Genomic DNA, 18,581 nt, shown 5'->3' with positions numbered 1-18,581 from the left:
GTGTGTCTGTGCCACAAGCACACCATCGGAGCGAGTTTTCAGCACTGCAGGTAAAGTTGTCGGTCCACAACGTGCCCTGTTAAAGCCGGACAAAGTGAACATGCTGGTTTTTCTAGCGAAAAATCTTGACTAGATTTGATGACACTTGCCATTCGTTCCTATTCGCCCTGTTTATTTTTATTTATTTAATTTATTCAGGTTTTCGTTAAAAACAATATTGTAAAGAAGATTTTATTTAGATTTTTAAGTTTTTATTTAGGCCTATTGCTTTGCAATATTTTTTATAATATAGATGTTTATGTTAATTCAACTGTTGTGGGTTTATTTACACTTTTTTATAAGCTGCTCTTTGTTATTAAAAGTTGTTCGGGCAGTGTGATTTAATTTAATTGATTTGTGTGCGACTGTGCGCGTCTCTGCGCGAAAACTGTTCTGGATGTTTGTTAATTTAATTCTGTTTGACTGTTGAATTTGCACTTTTTAATAAGCTGCTATTTGTTGCTAATAAAAGTTGTTGTGCATGTTATTTTGTTATTGTTTCAGTATTAGTGTTTGGTATTCAGTTTCTGAACGGTTTAGGCACAAGCCAACAGTTTGGTGACGCTGTCTGAGCCTTACGTTATAATTTTTAATTATTCACGGTAATACCGTATACCGAGGTAAAATAGGGAGGAGGTTTGACGGTATCAAAATTTGGATACCGCCCAAGCCTACTGCTCAGTCCTGTCTGTCAGCGCGTTGTCAGTGTCGTCTATTTTTCACTGCTTGAGAACATGGGTTGAATCCGAAATCGCCCCCTAAATCCTCATTCACTAAATTAGGCCTATTACCTACGTTAGTCCACTTATACAGTTCACTTCAAGGAGTGAATGTAAAAGAGTGAGCGAATTCGGACAGCCGTTGAGCATACATAAGCTGTACTCTTGTTAATGCAGTCCAATGTGAGATTGAATAAGTGCACTCAATAACGTCCACTATGGTTTCGGACACAACTAAAAATGGCTATGTCCTCAAATAACGCCATATTTGAGCTTTCTTTCACTGTCTATGTATTTGAGGGTATAGGAGGCGATTTCGGATTCAGCCACACTGTGTGGCGTGAGAGCAGCATGGCTTGTCGGACATAGCCAGGGCTCAACATAAAAAAAAATCCCCACTGGCCCCCAGGGCCAGTAGATCAGAATTTTACTGGCCCCTTCTATATTTTTACTGGCCCTGAAAGAAATAGAAGGAAAAGCACTTTTCCATTAAATTGTATTCATTGTATACATTAGGATTAATTTTTCTTGTCCCCTCACAATGAAAGTAATCTAATTATTACAATACATGAGTGATGAGTAATGTTACATTGGCTATATTTTCACTTCAAAATGGCAAAATTAGACAAAAGTATATTAGTCTGCCTGATTATTTTTGTCATTCGTTTAACATTTATGACCTAAAAAACTGTCAATGAAGAAAAAATGAAGAACGCGCTGAATCTGATTATAACAAGACTGAAGCGAACACGAATTTGTGTAGCTTACACTTAATCACACATTTTTAGGGGGACTAGGCAGAAGTTTAGGGGGGAATTTGATTACACTATTTTTAGATAGCCCGTCGGGGAAGCAAGTTATGCATTTTGGTCGGCTTTTGTTGGAAATTTCCGGCAAATGAAACAGTACATGCCCTCATCGCCTTTCTCCACCCAGGTGTACTGTGTTTTCCATGACACTAGGAATTAGGACTGGGCGAAATGGCCAAAAAATCATATCTCTGTATTTTTTGGTTAAATGGCGATATACGATATATATCTCGGTACTTTCTACGTTTTTCTATTTGGATAAAGAAAATCTGTATTTATTTAAAAAAATATATATTTCACATCCTGCTCAATGATTTCCAAACAATGTTGATATTGAAGGATATTGAAACAAATATAGGGAATGTAATGTAGGCTATGCAATATATTATGTGCAAAAAGGTGATTAAAATCACATTACATTCTAACATTGTAACATTACAATCTAAAAACAAAAATAATGCTTTTGTTTTTAAAATGACTAAAGGCTAAACTAAAAATGAAAATAAAAACAAAAGCACAAACTAATTATATTAGCCTGCATTTGATTACCCCATTATAATGCTCACTTTCATAAAAAACATACCTCTGGGGTTTAAAATTCCACATATGACACATTTATTGTCTCCAAAAACAAATATTTTAGCAATATGTATATTTTAGTCCGAATTATTGCAGTACTATTCTATTGTGCTCGTCTGTTTGGCGTGCATGCGCGCGGTGGTGCTCATTAATGGAAGCTTGAATTTTAGCGGAGATTCACTTGCAGAAGCTCGTCCTCTCCTGACAGTGAAATGGACATATTTGATTGTCTTTCTAACATTTACAGATGGAGAATATATATACCTGTGAAATGTAAGTTAAGCACTGAGGAAAGCACCACGTCTCAAACGCATTAAACAGCGCATCTATCAGTCAGCAACAGTATCTGTCAGAGCATCTGACAGGGCACGCTGCTTTAAACTTGTTAAGTATATCTTACCAGTTATATTGAAGCGCTTAATATTAATATAAGCTTGTGTCATGTTTAGGAGAAATTCTACTATGTTCTTTCACTGCAGGAGCTCACACTGCGGTACTCCGCTATTTTTCAGATGTGCTCATATCAAACTACTGTATCGATATAAACGGTATTGCCTCATTCCATATTGTTTAAAAAAAAATCAATATACTGTGCAAACTCGATTTACCGCCCAGCCCTACTAGGAATGTCCCCTTTCTTGTATCAGCCTCGTAGTTCTTTGACATTTTGACACGTTATAAATAACCTGAAGTAACATTGACACTCTTCGCACGACTGTATGACGTTTGCTGTTTGTTTTGCTGATGGCCAATCAACTAGCCCGGCATACTCTTTTTCTGGCCCCGGGCCATCGGGCCATTGCTTATGTCGAGCCCTGGAAAATAGCAATAGTAACTAAAGGGCGCGGGTCTTTGCGTATGGCTTGAATGGTGGGTTTGTTATTATTCTTAATGAATAACCCGAAAGAGAACTCGATACTGACGCGAATGTGTGTGTGTGTGTGTGTGTGTGTGTGTGTGTGTGTGTGTGTGTGTGTGTGTGTGTGTGTGTGTGTGTGTGTGTGTGTGTAATAGACTGGACTTAAAGGATACTGCGTAATAGGGCTGGGTATTGACACAAATTTCACAATTCGATTCGATTTCGATTCACAAGCTTGCAATTCGATTCGATTTCGATTCACAAGCTTGCAATTCGATTCGATTTCGATTACGATTCGATTCGATTCAATATTGATTATTTTGGATATCAGGTACAATACATGGCAAATTTTCTCAAGGAAAACAAATCTCTTAACCAATGCTGTAAACTATGGGAATCAGTTGTATCATTAAAATTGTTTCATTAGCCTACTATAGCCTAATATTAAAGCTAAAGATTTACTGATTTGTATAGGCCTGTCGCGATAATCAATAAATCAATTAATCGCACGATAAAAAAATTAGCTCGATAATTTTTCCGGCCGCGATAATTTACATTTGCATGCTTGTTTTGTTTTCCTCGTCTCTCTCTCTCTCTCTCTCTCTCTCTCTCTCTCTCTCTCTCTCTCTCTACCAAAGAGACTGGATGACAATATCAACGCTGACCGCCACACATTGATTTTCGAATGTTTTTTTTTTTTTTTACTGAGCCTATTTACAATCGTATTTGATTGCAGAGCGCCGTCGCGCGTCCCTCTCTCTCTCGCGCGCGCGCTCTTTCACCCTCATATGAGGCGACATACCGCCGTCTAGGGCTTAAATCAAACTAGGGCTGCAACAACTAATCGATAAAATCGATTATAATCGATTATGAAAATCGTTGTCAACGAATGTCATTATCGATTAGTTGGTCTGCTTACGTCACGGGGAGCGTTTACTGGTACGCACACACACGCAAGGTCTCTCTCCCTCAGGCGCTCTGCCGAGCGCGCGCGCTACACGGTTTGGAGCAGTCTCTCCTGTCTCGCATGCGCGCTCTTGCTTGCGCGCTCTAGATTTCGGGAGTTTGAACTAATTCGCGGGCATCAGGGAGCCGCAATCAATATGCGGGAGACTCCCGGGACTTCCGGGATGTCTGTATTTTGTCTCGAGCATCAGGTTGTGCAATCAGTTCGCTCGCAACGTAAGTGATGGATTAAAATAGCGCTACTGCAGAAATAGGTTAAATTAAAACGGTGTTTACAAAGTGAAGCATTAAATACAAAGGCAGTTAATAACAGCAGCAGTAAAATATTGTTTTTTAGTCACTGTACTCAGTGGTTTTCAGCGAATGCTTGTGCACTAATGCATAATTTCTCCTGTCCTTTACTCAAGCCTGTTAGCTTGCTGGGTAACGTTACCTCCATTCCGTTCTCTTTTTATAGCATTTGTCTACTAAGTTTTAATTGTTTTTCAAACGCGATCTACTGCGGCTCTACGTTCACACAATTGTTTTCAGTCTTTCTATATTTATTTAATCAATTTATCCTTATATTATATTCTTTTATATATTATATATATAATATATATTATATTCTTTATCCTTATATTCCTTATATATAATTAATTTTAAATAAAAATTAAATGAATTATATATTTTAGATGTTTTTAGTTTGTTTTTAGTTCAGATATTCACATCTGAACAACATGTCTGTGTAAATTTGTTTTAACAAAAATTGTGTTAAAACATAATATGTTGGATATCATTTTTTAACAATAATCATGTTTGTCAACTTGCCATCAGCAATTATCATTAAAAACAATGCAAATATTGATATTAGTAAAACTCAATGTGTGGCTTTTGCACTTTTTAAAGTACACTTTTACACATAAATACCCTGATTTACGGTTTTATTTAGTTATAATAAATAAAAAAAATCTAATTTAATTTCTATCCGATTAATCGATTAATCCAAAAAATAATCGTCCGATTAATCGATTATCAAAATAATCGTTAGTTGCAGCCCTAAATCAAACTTCATTCACGCACACATAGGCCTATATGAAACACTTGCATACACATTAAGTAGTCAAACATACATGTATACTGCTGAATGCTCAAACTCTACACACACGGGAACGAGATGCGCGCACACAAACCCTCCACGCACATATGAGACACGCGCATACACACAAACTCGCGCACACTCATATGAGACGCGAGCGCAAACACACGCACAAACTCGCGCACAAACTCAATGAGACGGAGCACACACAGACAAACTGTCCGCGCAGGCGCGCACATACTCATATGAGACGCGAGCACACACACACACAAACTATTGCAAATACTCATATGAGACGCTTGCTCACACAGTATATGATGCATATGATTCTCAGTGTGAACGGAAGTCACACATGTGCATTTTTTGTGTCCATTGCTTTTATTGTTTTTGGGGGTTTTTTTTCATTTAAATAGTCTTTAGAAATAAAAGTTTATTGATGTTTGAAAATGTGTACCTGCATTATTATGCCATTATCATCCTTACTTTAGATGAAAATGGTCTCAGAACGACAATATTATCGTTTTTGATCAATATTATCGTTTATCGCAATAATTTCTTGGACAATTTATCGTCCAGCAAAATTTGTTATCGTGACAGGCCTAGATTTGTATACAAACAATTATACTTTTATTTATTTTTCTAATAATAAGGTTATATGAAATATAAATATTTAAATGGTTGGCTGTCATAAAAACTTGCCAGATTTATTCAAACATGCATTAAATATTGAAAAACATAAAAAAATTATAAAATAACATAAAATGCATATGTAATATGGTGCATATATTTAGCAAAATGCTCCTCTCTAGAGTTAATTTTTCTAGCTGACTAACGAGTTCATGGTCACTGGATATGGTTTTTCTGAGGTAAATGTGACGTTACATGACATTGTTTACAAGCTGTTTCACTGATGTCTTTCCTCGGTTGAAACAATGATTGAGCGATTCCATGTGACAACAAGGATTTTGATAAGTTATACTCTATCTTTTAACACACTTTCAGCTCATTCATGTTTATTTCACGCTGTAACTGGTAATATTAAGGCGGAAGAGAAGATTATGTGTGCTCGGCGCTGCTGCTTCTCTTGAGCTGCGCCAGAGCGATCTCACGCCACAGCGCCAAAACGGTATTTATGTTTTTGAATTTCGTAAGAAAATGGACGTAATTTGAAATCTGAGACTTTGTTTCATATCAATAGTAACAAAGCACAAAGATTATTGCGTTTATTGGATGGGATGCGCGCTACAATGTTCCATTCATTCATCAACTGAAAACAGGATGACTAATCGATTCTTGGGATTTAAGAATCGATATCGGTTCGTAAAAATGAGAATCGATTAAAATCGAGAAATCGATATTTTTTACCCAGCCCTACTGCGTAATTGCGTTAAATATTTTTGACGCTTTAAACTTCTTCTTTTTTGCGGTGTCGCGGTGGGCAAGTGATGAAACCGGTGTCGCAACTGAACACCGTGTAACACCGGTAACACCGACTACCGTAGCAACCCTAATTTGAACCCTCCCTCGCATTATGTAACAGCAACATCCGAGACGCAGCACACACTGCAACTCACACCTCACTTTGACAATCACCCCCTTCTCCTCCTCACCCGAAACTCACTGAAAACCCATGAAATGTTAAGTGTGTACAAAAAGTAACTATACATGTTTGGTAGCATTTAAAGTGTCTCAGTGCGCCTGGTAAAACGGTCTAATTCTCCCAACCATAATGAATAGCTAAAAAAAGTTATAAAATATGATAAAAGTTATGTGTCCCTTAAAGGTTTTCCCTCCCTCAGATCCTGCATTCTGATCTTACAGTTGTGAGCCCCTCACTAGGGGACCAAAATCTAATTATAATGACAGACACCACCATTTGGTAAGACAATTGAATTATCTGGGTAAAAATGGGCAAAAAGGTTCGGGGAGTCTGTAGGTAGACTTCCAACACAATCGCTGTGTGTAGTTTTTTGTTGCCAGGTAAACATTTCTTGAATTCCTCGATTTCCGAATTGTTGTTATTATATTTGATTGATGAATTGGATTCTGAATTATTGTTCTATTACCTGGTCAATAAATTGTAAATATTTGATTTTATACTGACCGACTCTGAAATTGTTCTCCCAAGTAGATAACTGGATTCGTATGTTCCCGCAAGTTTGCGTCAGATTAGTGATGACTAATATTTGGCACTAACTCAAGTGTACTTGTTTTGCAGAGACAAGTTATTTCCGTTTAGGGCAGCAAACGCGCTGCTTGACCAACCTAAATCTGGGTGCGTCTGTTTTAAAGTAACTCTTACTTCAGGCAGAGGTATGGCCACTACTACATATACTAGACAAACAGCTATGTGTAACACTAAACGAAATTACAAGATGTAGAGGGTTCCGGTCAGAATTCAGAGAATAAGGGCAAAACTGATGATTGCTTCTAATGTCTTTTGTATGGGAATTGATGAAATTCTGAATAGGAGGCAGACTCACGAGGTTACTCTCACAAAAGTTACTATAGAAACACGTCATCTTCTGCTCAGCAGCAAGCTGAAGTCACTTCGGAGCCCCTAAATGGGGCCTGTAAACTGCTTGTGTAGGGAGATAATAATGTGAAACACCTCTCTTGCACAACATTAAATGCTTTTTCCCTGTTATTATGAAAAGAAGCTCAACATCTAAATATTTCACAACATTCAATACACATAGAAACCAGAACCACCTGGAGAATCCAATTGACTGACAGTTTACTCACATAGCTGAAGAAGCAGGGTTGATCTGAACATGAAAATATCCCTATTAGGTTGAACCAGTGTCCGAAACTAACACCCGTCAAGCGCCAAATGCGGGTAGATTTTCCGTTTGGCGAGTAAATCTCAAAAGGCTATCCGCCACACTGGCGGGTGAATGTTCCAGACATCCAAAATCTTGCGGAAGTTCCGGGAGTCTCCCTCATATTAATAGCGGCTCCCTGATGCCCGCAAATTAGTTCAAATCTCCAGGAATCTAGAGCGAGTGAGAAAGAGCGAGCTCATACTGTGCTCCAAACCGTGTAGCGTGCGCACCGAGAGGGAGAGACCTTGTGTGTGTGCCTCAAGAAGCATGTGTGAACCTTCTTCACACCAAAAATAGACCAACACTAAATATATATTTTTAACTTAAATAATTAACAAATTAAGATGACAAAAATAAAACACTGAATCAGTTTGAAGCTTTGAAAAAACGGCTTTTTTTCATCAGACTACGTTTTTTCGTCAAATAAAAATAGCAGGCCTACCTCAATCCACAGCTTGTCTAGTTTTTACTTAAAAAAGTAACATGTCTACATGATGTGGGGTGAGTCTGGGTCTCCGATGGCACAGATGTCCCGGGAATACAGAGATAACGTCTCGCTAGAGTGGCCAACTTCGGAAAGCGCCTTTCATTTGCTTGTGGATGTTTGTTTCGCAAGTGATATTGCATTGTACTTGCACTAGGCCTACTGCTATTTTAATACCGCGTAGCATATTTTGCAAGTAACTTCGTTGCCCTTTCTGTCGAAATGGTCCCACACAGTAGCTACTTCTTTTCGCTTGCTTCATTGTGCTTGCTCAGCGAAATATGTCTTTAGGCACGTGTGGTTGCGCGTGTCGACGCAGCCCATGACAGGCTATATACTGTTTTTTTTTTAACAATGCAGCAAACAAACAAAAAAGCTAAATGTGTGTGTGTATATATATATATATATATATATATATATATATATATATATAATTTTTTTTTTTTTTTACTTTTAATCTGTTTAACTGATAGTATTAATCCGTAAAAATGTTTACTTTCGGTAAAGTATCTGATAGTGTAACAAAACCTTCAAATGTACTGTTATGAGCACTAGTTCCATGCTCACATCTTCCATGTCTTACTATTTGTTGCTCTGATTTGACTTCTATGTAGCCTACTCTTATTCATTCAACATAATACTTATCTCTTTTAAATGTACTAAAATTAATGTATATGTGACACAAAAAGGCTGTTTATTATTTTGGCCAGTAAAAAATATGCTTGGCTGGTGGATTTTTTCATCTACCAGTCCCCGTGGCAGGTGAGCCAAAAAGTTAATTTCGGGGCCTGGGTTGAACTAATGATGTTTAGACCAGCAAGTAGGTTGTACCATTCTGAACATTCTGTACCATACTTTACAAAAGTACAATATTTAGCTTTTAGTGAAGATGAATATGTTTTTTAGCTGCCAATGAAATTATTGATGGATTGTTATGGTCCCACGTTGCCTCATCTTCTTCCCACGTCATCCTCACTCATGATCCTACTATAATTATTTCACTGAATATATTTAATCAAATTCACTCAGGCATGTGTGGGGCCTTTAAAATGTAAGTCTGAAAATACAAAGCTGTAACAAGTAATGGAACTTGCAGAAAAACTCCACTTCAACAAAATTCTTATTTTATCTGTTGTGCTTCAGAAGTTAAGAACAGTAAAACTATTTACTGAAATAAAACCAATATACAAGAGAATACTAGAAGGATGAGAAACAAAGCAAGAAAAGAAGATGCCTATGGTTGCATGAGATCTTTGTACAACTAAGCTGTAAAAAAAAAAGAAAGATTTTTTGAATCTCAAAAAATTTGATTATGATTAATAAACTGACAAAGTTTAAGCTGTTTTTTAACACCTTTAAGGATTAGTTCACTCCAGAATTACAATTTCCTGATCATTTATTCACCCCCATGTCATCCACATTTTGGCAAAATATATGTTGCTAACAACAGCAAAAGAAAATTATTGGAATAAATGGTTGCTGATGGAAAAAAAAACGTATTTGTTGATTTGCATCTAATCCCTTAAAACAGGTTTTTATAAATGAGCCAATTTCTTAGACAGGGTAAACCCAGCCCGATCTGCCGATTTCGCCCTGCAGCTCAGGCTGGAAACCTGTACATTTTTCTATCCTGCTTCCGTTACAAATCTGCGGGGACCGATCACAAACTGGCTTATCCACCTGGCCCACTATTGGCGGGTTTAACACGATGACGATAGAGAGGTGACCGTCAATCCAATTCCTTTCAACCTCTCGACGATGCTCAATGGCTTCTTTAGTTTAGCAAACAAATCGCTCGAGTGGGTGTAAATACCACTCACTTTAATGTTTTTTTTGCACAACCTACAAAAATAGCTCGATGCCATTGCTGCACCTGCAAAGTGCAAACCACTGATCAATGCTACAGACCAACATGTTTGTTGACACGTGTCCTGCCTGGAGTTTTCGCATCGCTCTGCAAATGCAAAGTATGTCACCCGGATCGTTGGTCTGATTGGTTGAAGGACTATCCAATTCCGTGCAGAGTCATTTGAACTATCCCTGTTGATCGCGCCTCTCGTGCAGTAGAAAATACAGAGCAGAATCCCCAGACTACTGTTCAATCTTAAAAGATTCATCTTGGTCTGGTGATAGCCAGACTACCAATTTCTGATAGATATCAGTGTTTTGTTGTGTGCACATTTAAATGCACATAAGAAGATTCAGATTTTTTAGACAATCAATATACCTGTCACGCAGAGTGTAACAATTTCTCTAATATTATATTATATTATTGTTTGTTAGATTCAATCAGTTCGTAACCCTTGCTAAGAGTAATCAATATGTTTTGCAAAAGCACGGTTTCTGCACAGCACAGCTACAAAATGAAGAGGGAGCAAAGGTTGCCAGTTCCCCCTGATGGAGGCTGGCAGGGGGATAATCGACGACGACTTACAAACGTTCTAAAAGCGGGGGCCAGGAGCATTTTAGTGCTTGTTAATCAGTCTGTCCAGTCAATACAGATGCTGACCCCACACTCATCCCGTCACCAGTCCCACAGTGATCAATTAACCTTGTGAGCCCCAAACGAGTTGAGGCGGTGAGTCAGATCACAGCCCAGTCTCGCAGTGGACCACCCTCAGATAGGAGCTCTTTTCTCACCAGAGCAGAGCTCATGCACATTGTAGTGCAGAAAGGATCATTTGCACAATCACTGTCGCTGTAAAATCACAGAACAGGGAGTTGAGTGGGGTGTCTGAAATAGAGACTAATCTCCATTTATAAAAATATGGAGCATGAAATCACATCTCAATCTGACTGCTGACCAAAGCTGCCTAAATAAAAGGGTGTTTGGTGCCAAAGATCTGGATCAAAGAGTTCATCATAAATTAACTTGAGCAAATATTTTAGGATCAGAGATGTACTTAAACTTTGAAAATCACAGATTAGTCATATTGGCTGTTATGAAAGCCAGACCAAAACCATGCCTTCAAATATGCATTATGGAGGAAAAAAGAAAAACAACACTGAATGAAAGAACATCATCCCGTCTATTTTCTGCTTAACTTAGACATTTAACCAAAGGATTAATCAAAATGAATACAAACAGAATTGGAAAAGGTCTGTTTTTTTATGAATTTTAAAGTATGGCCATGCCTTATTAAAACTCATCACATCCATCACAATGATCATTATTCAGAACTATGGATAGAGGGCGTGATTAGATTCCTCCAGATTTAATAAGGACAGAGTGAGGAGACAGTGAGGGAGAGAAAGAGACAGGAGAGAGAGAAAGAGTAGGTGGGACAGACTTCTCAACAGCTGTAATGTTGAGAACAGGGACCAAAAAACGAAGAAAAAAAAGGCAAACTTTTGGCATGTACCTGTCGATAGGCACAAAATCCAACCGTACAGGAACGAGGCACTGAGGGAGAAAGACGAAGGAGGAAAAGAGGACGGTGTAATGAGCCATTAGAGATACAGGGAGGATAAGTGTCTAGGGCACATTAAAGATCACACAAGCCCGCTTGTTATCACTTTCCATGATCCATATACGAGTCCTCTTAATTATTCTGCGCTGCCTCCGGTGATGTGGCTGGGGCAGAGTGGAGGATGCATTATGACACAGAGCGGGTGATTTGAGGCAGGTCACCTCATCTAGCATCAATCGTATTTAACATGGGACCCTGATGAGAAGATTCACAAACAATCTCATTGTTTAATCCCATCATTACAGGGCAGTCATATTCATATTCATCATCTGCTGGTTTAGCATGGGAGGGGAAACAAATCCTGGTGAACATATTTACTTGTTAATTTTTATGGGGATTGGGGCAGGGGGATGATTTTTTTTAGCCAGTGAAATGAATGAGAGAAAGAAGCTAAAAAATTCATACTGCAGTGAAAACAAGCAATTCAGCAACAACATAAGAGTGATTTTATAACTTGGAAAAAAATAGTTTTGCAAGAAATATTAATGATTACTGGTGATTTTAGCTGTCCCAACAGGACGAATGTGACACTAATGTTGATAAAATAATTACTTATTATTTAACAAACCTTGAAATAAAGTGCACGCTGCATTCCATGGTCATTTTCTGACATTTATTTTTTACTGTTTACTTATTTAAAAATATGCAGAGACTTTTATCATTTTGTCACTAAATTTCTTATATTCAAACTTTTTCTTTATTTACTTAAACTTAAGCCAAACTTTAAAGTCTTGATATCGCAAAATCAAATTTCTCTTCATATCGCATTTATAAATGAATTCGCTTTCCCCCAACAGGAGTAGCTGCCGTCGAACAAACCAAGAGCCAAACGACAAACATTCATCCCTTCACTCAGCTGAATATGTATTTAAGAATGAGAGTTTCACCAGTAAGCTACATTTTAATATTATATTTAAACTGATAAATCATTCACTGATTTCATATGACCATATGACAGGACTAGAACTAGAGGCTACGTAAACGCACCCCTCCTTTACTCGGTGTCCACTCCGATCTTGTCCCCTGGGCCTCAGAGATGCTCAGAAACAATGGCCTGCTAAACTATACTTGCCAGAACAGATACATGTCTGCTTTTAATTTCATTAAATATCAAATTCTATAAACCAAAAATTCTATAAACCTTTTTCTTGTCACCACATTTCTCTTTCTGCCATTCATGTCTCGGCCTGTGATAGAGAGGGAGGTTCAGCGCTCGATGAGATCTGCACTCTCGGGATTTCTGTGCCCGCCTGCACGGGATCAGTGATTCTACCATAAACAGCCTGCCAATATGACAGGTCTCATAAATAAACATTCAGTGCAGCAGGGAGTGAGTATGTTTTCCCTAAACATGACAGCCCAACCATGCACCCACAGAGTCTGATGATCTCTACTCTAATCCAGACTTAACCACAGCACAACCATCAGCCATGTCACCTCTTCTAATATTCAGGTATAAGAGATATTTCTTTCATCGTAATGTGTGGCAATTGCAAGTAGAAGGCATGATGATGGCTGCATGTGACTCAGCCTGTCAGTAGAAGACAAAATCAAAGCACAGGTTTGTCTACACTTCATGAGAGCTATTGGACCTGGCAGACGTCCTATCCCATAATGCAATCTGATTTTCTGCAATAGACAGGTCCCTGGCCTCAGAAGAAAGGGATCTCCCTTAGCACAGCTGCTAAGTCTGGCTTGACTTTTCCCACTCTTGCTCTTCATTTTCTCTTTCTTTCTTTCTCCTCGGCATGTTCTGTCACTTTCTGTTCATGTGTGAAGGCGCAGGACGCTTGACAGGGCGACTCTCGACTCAAGCAATGCCATTTGTGTTGTGCAGCTTAGCTTCAGGGGTTTGTTTCTCAATCTCTGCACACAAAAGCCCCTATAAGGCTTGTGTTGTCACAGACCTTCTCCCCTACAATCCCCCCTCCCCTCAAGACATCAGCCTCCACCGCCAAGCGCACACTTTGCTGCGACATCGGAACATGTTATGCATTATTAAATATACTTTTCCTAAAAGGCTGCTGTGGCATTCAGTTTTCGTCGCGATATGTCAGACTGCTCAAAATATCCCACTGGAGAACGAAGCTTGAAATCATTATCTTGGGTTGTTGAGAATAATTTTGCACTGAACTAAAGCTCAATGCTCAAGCGCATGCTATTATTTCCTCATTCCGTATACTTACATGAGTGATTCTGCTAAATCTGAGATGTCATAAACGCCTGATGATGATGATGATGATGATGATGATGATGATGATACTGACAATTCCCCATGCACTCACCATACAAATATTTTACAACAAAGCATGACTTAAACGCAACCTCTACCTTATGCCTTTTTGCTTAAATTAATTCTGTATAAAAGTAGATTGTAAAGATAACATGCACTGATTATTTAAAAAAATCAATTATGTTTTATGTCAGAATCTATCTAGTCATCCATCTATCTATGCATCTATCTATAGGCTATAGCAAAAACATTTTAAATGTATATGAATGTATACACGCATCATGCATGCAGAATAACACATTTACAACAATTCTGTTTTATAGGAATGCATGTCACATCAGTCAAGTTCTGTTAAGAAACCCAACTAGTTCAGATGTAATCTACTACAGCTACACAGACAGTAACATAAAATCCATAACAAACAACCTGAATCGGTTACGGGTGAACAAGGAAACGGCAATAAAAACTAAAGTTTATAATAATTAATTCAGTTTTAATGTTAAAGTAAATTTACAGTACATGTAAATAAACTTGAAATGAACATTATAGGACTACTAATCGCACTCACTCCAGCAGCATTTGCTAACCACTATCGAAACAGTACTGTGTGTAAATGAGGTCCTATAGAGTTGTATCAAGTTTTCTATTCAACAAAGTTGTCTACTTTGACGAATTAACACAAATTAGGGCATAGTAAGAGTTGACCGTGCGTGAAAGCAAGCTAGACATGGACAATACAAGCATGTAGACCGCAAGGGGGCGCTTCCATTCGCATTTTCTCAAAGGAAAGTCCACTCTCAAAGGTGATGAAATCATATTCAGTTCGCATACATTTTATACTTGTATGTCACAAATTAAACGTTTTCAAGGTTACAGTAGAGCTTGCAAGCCAGTATCCGGTTAAAGTCGGCTAATAGGCAATACAAAACAACTAGCCTATTCTGAATGAAAGCTGTGAAAAGTTAAAACTGCAGCGAAACAACATTAGGGTACTAGATCCCATAAGTAAACTATTAACTAACGGTAACGTACAAATATTCTCACAAGCCAGCCTAAACTTAAAAAGGAAGGGGAATACTCACGTCATTGAGATTCACTCTCGATATGAAGGGTCCCGCGGAGGACTGGGTGTTCAACAAGTTCATGAATGACCATAGAGGATCCTTGTTAAGACGGCTTGTTAATCTTAATGTGATGAGTTCGGGGGAAAGCCGAATCTCCCCCCACCTCCACCCTATCTAAACGGGCTGACTAAACAGCGACTGAAGGTGTCTTGCGGCACGTCAATCTTCCCTTAAGACGCGTGCCACATCTTTCTATTTCGAGAATAGAGACGTTACTGAAGCATTCATTTAAGAGGTAAACTTCAAAGGAAATGTTATCAATGCCAACAAAATGACCATAAATTCAACCTCTGCGTGTGTCCCAGACAGTATAAACTCATAAATCCCACAATTTCTTCTCCTTCGTCGTGTTTTCTTGTGTGAGCATCATGACAATCACCCCAGAGCCAATAACCGTCCTCACTAAACTTTGAATAGCCAAGTGTCCGTTCCTCCTGACGGCTTTTTTTCACCCGCCCTATGTCCCAAAAAAAAAGATTCCCTTCTTGTTTAAGGGGATAACGAAAAAACTGTTCTTTTTGATATATTTTCACTATCTCCTCGACGTTTTGGTCGTGAGCGAGACACAAATCGCACCAATTAACGTTAGACCCGCACGCACCGATAATATTCTCACGCGCATTCCCTTACGCGCATATTCCGCGAGTGTTCGGCGGGAAATGATGGCTGGGGAAGATTACGCACTTGGACACTCCACACACTCTGCTTTTACACATCCACTCAGCCCTCACTGTTGTCTGCTCATCCTCTCACTCTCTCTCCCAGCAGTTTAAAACTCAGATGGGACTTCAGCGTAGACACAAACGGGACAGAAAACAGTCCCCGTTTTTTATTCGAACAAATGGTCTTACAGATAGTTCAATATTTTTGTCTGATGTGGGGATCTCTTCACTGTTAATACTAAGTAGGATATGCCATCCACTGGGTCCTAAAGGTAGCATATACTTAAGACATTATGCCAGAGCTTCTATCTTTGGTGATTGTAATTCATTTTCTATTCAACAAAGAAAAAGATTATTATACCTAAAATGTAGCAGCTTTTTCAATAAAAAATAAAAATAAAAACTACTGTATAATTCCACATATATTTTGTTAATAGCCAACTATTAATTGAATGTTAAATTAAATGAACTAACTAAAATGATGAATAGCCTATATTACTAATAATATTAAACATAATATAATATACTCATCATTTACTCACAAATGATTATATTCACTTTACAGAGAAACGATAGAAGTTTAAAATAAAGTAAAACAAATAAATCAATTTTAAAAATCCAAGATTGAAATTGGAATAATTTGCTTTAACTCACAAATAAATGCGACGAAAAATCACTTAGGCTGTATGGCAATACTGAGTGGTGAACGATGGCATACTGAGTAGGGAACGACTAAGAAATGTTGTAGATTTTAGCTGTAACGTCTACAAAGTAGAAATAAAGTCAAAAAATAAATAAAATGAGTTAATTAATTATTAGAAACGTTATTACTATTTGGAGAAGCTAAAGTGATGCATTGCAAAACACTGATTCTATATGTTCCAGTCTCCAAACTGTTGTAAAAAGCCAAATTGGCCTCTTTTTCTGAATTCCCGCTAGTATCTAAGTTCAAGCACCCTATCAATATGCAATTAACTAATGACATTTAAAACTTGCTTTATATTTTTGAAAATACCATCTTATAAAGTGTGGAAAATACTCTATACTGTTGCAAGTCAACTGACCGTCACTGAGCAGTGAGGACTACATAGATAAAAAGAATCAGCTAGTGATAATCATTCATCTCGTAAAGAGGCAATGAGTTCAAGCTCTGCTCATTTATGTAGTTGCTGTCAGAAAGCTTTTTATGGAGAGCCAACAAACTAGATTATTGCCAGTTGCGGTGCGTGACATCCTACACAGAAATTGATTGAGCTTTTATTTTCAAACTATGAGTAATATCTAAAGTAAGGTAACAGCAATTTAGCAACTTCCAAAAAAAAAATAGATTTGTACACCTGCAAGGTCCGCTGCCAAAGCCATAAACAAAAAGAGACAGAAGTGCGTAAAAGCGCATGGTAGATTTTACGCACTGCAGGGAGAATAAAACCATCCATTTAGGGGGGGGGGGGGGGATAAGACTCGTATTGTATTAGCGTGTTAAGTAGCCTAAGTCGCATTTAAATGATGCTTTAAGAACGCCGACAAGCCATGGTATTTCCATAAAACACCTTACGCACATCAAAAGTTTGGGCGAGAAGCACCCATTACTCATGCATGCATTGAGATAAAAAAAAAGTCTTCATTGGCCTCACCTTCACTCAAAAGCTTCAATCTAAAGCGTCAATCCGAACAGCGCGATGAGATCTCATGTTGCACACCGATATTTGACGGTTTTCAATCGGGACATCTTGGAGACGCGCAGGTGCGGAGCTGAACTCAAGCGACCACTCCTGTCCTCGGCTCCGGGAGAATGGTGGTCTAATCGAAGGCACAAATGGTACTTCAGCGAGTCAAACAACTCAGCAAACAAATTCGACGGCGGGGAAACACTTTTCCGGCTTAGTGTTAAGTTTTGGTGAAGCCTTATTTCTTTGAGGTGAATGTGACAGTTGAGATGCCTTGGGAAGGTGGGATTATATTCAACATGTGATGTGGCGGATGGTCGTAGGTGCAACTTGAAAAAGATGGATCATTACACATATTAAACGTAAATCATTACAATAGTGATACAACTATTACCACTATTGTGATACTATACTAAATCATGTCTAAAAAGTACAAATAAACACACACACACACATATATATATATATATATATATATATATATATATATATATATATATATATATATATATATACCGTGTGTATATATATATATGATTTAGTAGTATCACAATAGTGATAAGAAACACACACACACACACACACACACACACACACACACACACAAAGACTAAATACATTCTTAAGGTTTTTAGACCATTGCTAATGTCTGACTTTTTTGCATATCATAACCGCATATTCAGAAATGAAAGATTGTATGTCCTTTAAAATAGTTTCCTCAAACTAAATGAATGCCAAAAAAATGAATTACTTGATTAAGATGTTTTACTGCATGCATGAAATTAGCAGATTTGTCTACGACTCAAACCTGCACATCTAAATTAGTGATGGAGAAAGAAGATACACTCTCTGTCACGGACCATTTAACCTAAAAGTGGCCAGTCATTAGCTCAGACAGGAAGGTCAAGTCGCTGATATGAAACCCTTAATGCTGCTTGTCTACATAAAAAAAAATTGAAGGGGACTGCAATACTGAATAGAGTAATTCATGTAAAAAAAATACTATACAGCCTTCAGCTTATCATCATGCAAGTCAACAGCAAACAAACAAAAGAACACACTGGTGA

The 18,581-nt window shown here is 38.0% G+C and overlaps 1 protein-coding gene across 11 annotated transcripts in view; it reads right to left on the bottom strand.

Moving 5' to 3' along the window:
• The window catches only part of ntng1a (netrin g1a), a 130,087-nt gene extending 112,328 nt beyond the window's left edge, over positions 1–17,759 (bottom strand). For 7 of the 11 annotated variants that reach the window (XM_077245092.1, XM_077245093.1, XM_077245090.1 and 4 more), the window contains exon 1: positions 15,144–15,889. The gene's annotated coding sequence lies outside the window, so the exon portion shown is untranslated. Of the gene's footprint in view, positions 1–15,143; positions 16,059–17,481 lie in introns of those variants that run through there. The other 4 variants (XM_077245089.1, XM_077245096.1, XM_077245088.1 and 1 more) reach the window with 4 other exon arrangements.
• Between the last annotated feature and the right edge of the window lie 822 nt (positions 17,760–18,581).

Source organism: Siphateles boraxobius, unplaced genomic scaffold (assembly GCF_051911475.1).
Source record: "Siphateles boraxobius isolate OS27281-9 unplaced genomic scaffold, OSU_SipBor_1 26, whole genome shotgun sequence".
NCBI classification, from domain to species: domain Eukaryota; kingdom Metazoa; phylum Chordata; class Actinopteri; order Cypriniformes; family Leuciscidae; genus Siphateles; species Siphateles boraxobius.
This window is presented reverse-complemented; position numbering and strand designations above follow the sequence as displayed.